Source organism: Lolium rigidum, chromosome 2 (genome assembly GCF_022539505.1).
Source record: "Lolium rigidum isolate FL_2022 chromosome 2, APGP_CSIRO_Lrig_0.1, whole genome shotgun sequence".
NCBI classification, from domain to species: domain Eukaryota; kingdom Viridiplantae; phylum Streptophyta; class Magnoliopsida; order Poales; family Poaceae; genus Lolium; species Lolium rigidum.
In genome coordinates this window covers 265,819,717-265,822,216 of record NC_061509.1, presented here as the reverse complement: position 1 = coordinate 265,822,216, position 2,500 = coordinate 265,819,717, and the positions used below count along the sequence as shown (strand labels likewise).

Sequence of the window (2,500 nt, the reverse complement as noted above, 5' to 3'; positions counted from 1 at the left end):
TCGCTACGTTCTTCATCGATGCGAGAGCCGAGATATCCGTTGCCGAGAGTCGTGTGGATTATATAGAATTGCAACTCGGGGTGCGGCTAGCAAGCCAGCCACATCCCCTCGTTAGGCACAGCGTTCCTTGACGCCTTCGGCGCCGTGGGTTCTTTTACCCCGAGCCCCAACTCCGAAAAGATGAGGTTGTCGAGGACTTTTGCCAAGCGACAGACGATGCCGCCGCCAAGCAGGCTAGATAACTCGTGCGCGGTCCTGTTTTGGTCGTGGTCACGACAATGATCCTTCCGCAGGTTCACCTACGGAAACCTTGTTACGACTTCTCCTTCCTCTAAATGATAAGGTTCAATGGATTTCTCGCGACGCTCTGGGCGGCGAACCGCCTCCGTCGCCGCGATCCGAACACTTCACCTGGACCATTCAATCGAGTAGGAGCGACTGGCGTGTGTGTACAAAGGGCTGGACGTAGTCAACGCTGAGCTGATGACTCGCGCTATTAGGCATTCCTCGTTGAAGACCAACAATTGCAATGATCTATCCCCATCACGATGAAATTTCAAGATTACTCCGGCCGTCGGCCAAGGCTATATACTGTTGAATACATCAAGGTAGCGCGCGTGCGGCCTGCGAACATCTAAGGGCATCACTGCACCTGTTATTGCCTCAAATTCCGCTCGCCAAACGGCGATAGTCCCTCTAAGAAGCTAGCTATGAGGGATGGCTCCGCATAGCTAGTTAGGCAGTTGAGGTCTCGCTTCGCTAATCGGAATTAACCGCATAAATCGCCTCCACCAACTAAGAACGGCCATGCACTCACCACCCATAGAATCAAGAAAGAGCTCTCGATCCGTCAATCCTTGTTATATACCGGACCTCGGGATAGTTCTACTGCGATTATGAGTCAATTGGCTGTCTTACGGCGCTTCTTACATTCGCCTGGTGGTGCCTCTTCCGATCACCATTTCTGAAAGTTTCGGAGCCTTGGCGATCTCCATATCCCCCGTGAGATCCCAAAGACGTTCAGCAGATCCTATGGTTGACATCCGCCATCCTGGCGCATCGAGCTCGCCTCAAGCTTTGACGCCTTCGCCTCTCGATTAATGAAAACATCTCGGCAAATGCTTTAGCGCTTGTTCGGTCTTTCATAAATCCAAGAATTTCACCTCTGACCATGAAATACTTAATGCCCCTACCGGTCCTTATTAATCATTAGTCTCGATCCCTAAGCGCCAACACAATAGGACCGGAATCTCATGATGTTATCCCATGCTAATGTATCCGTGAGCGATGGCTTGCTTTGAGCACTCTAATTTCTTCAGTAACGACATGTTATGCAGGCACGACCCGGCCAATTAAGGCTAGGAGCGCATCGCCCGCTGAAGGGTCGAGTTGGTCGGTGCTCGCCGTGAGGCGGACCGGCCCACCCGGCCCAAAGTCCAACTACGAGCTTTTTAACTGCAACAACTTAAATATACGCTATTGAGCTGGAATTACCGCGGCCACTGGCACCATGACTTGCCCTCCAATGGATCCTCGTTAAGGGATTTAGATTGTACTCATTCCAATTACCAGACACTAATGCGCCCGGTATTGTTATTTATTGTCACTACCTCCCCGTGTCGGATTGGGTAATTTGCGCCGCCGCTGCCTTCCTTGGATGTGGTAGCCGCTCGTGCTCCCTCTCGGAATCGAACCCTCATTCTCCGTCACCCATCACCACCATGGTAGGCCCCTATCCTACCATCGAAAGTTGATAGGGCAGAAATTTGAATGATGCGTCGCCGGCACGAGGGCCTTGCGATCCGTCGAGTTATCATGAATCATCGGATCAGCGGCAGAGCCCGCGTCAGCCTTTTATCTAATAAATGCGCCCTCCCGTAAGTCGGGGTTTGCTGCACGTATTAGCTCTAGAATTACTACGGTTATCCGAGTAGCACGTACCATCAAACAAACTATAACTGATTTAATGAGCCATTCGCAGTTTCACAGCTCAAATTGGTTCATACTTGCACATGCATGGCTTAATCTTTGAGACAAGCATATGACTACTGGCAGGATCAACCAGGTAGCACGTCCTCGTTGACGTCCAGCGTCGGTCATTGTCCGCCCTTCCACTTGCGTGTCAAGGCCGAGGCAACAGCCGAGCCGGCTGTCGCGATTGAGCGGGCCAAGCTCATCCTACTTGATTGAGGATCGGCGCAGAATGTTACGTATCCTACCACTAACTGTGGAGAGGTAGAGGCAACACTGTTCACGGTTGTTCTCAAATTCGGAGAGCAGCTTAAGGGTCGGGTCCTGGCAACCAAAAGGGCCAAGACTCTTTATCGTGAACAACATCGAGGACCAACGGCGGGAAGCGAGGTTGCCTTAGTCAGCACGGGCACTAGGAGTGCCGGAACCACGAGGAAACGCCGCAAGCGCCGTTAGGCCGCAGCGGCACACCCGAAGGTGTCCACCGCGAGGCGAACGTGTTAGAAGCACCACTTCCCGTAGGTCGGTA

At 52.4% G+C, this 2,500-nt stretch overlaps 1 non-coding gene across 1 annotated transcript in view; it reads right to left on the bottom strand.

Annotated features, from left to right (window-relative positions):
- The window catches only part of LOC124693702, a 155-nt gene extending 104 nt beyond the window's left edge, over positions 1 to 51 (bottom strand). The window contains exon 1 of the ribosomal RNA XR_007000164.1: positions 1 to 51. This exon is cut by the window's left edge and continues 104 nt beyond it. This is a non-coding gene — a ribosomal RNA (5.8S ribosomal RNA).
- Between the last annotated feature and the right edge of the window lie 2,449 nt (positions 52 to 2,500).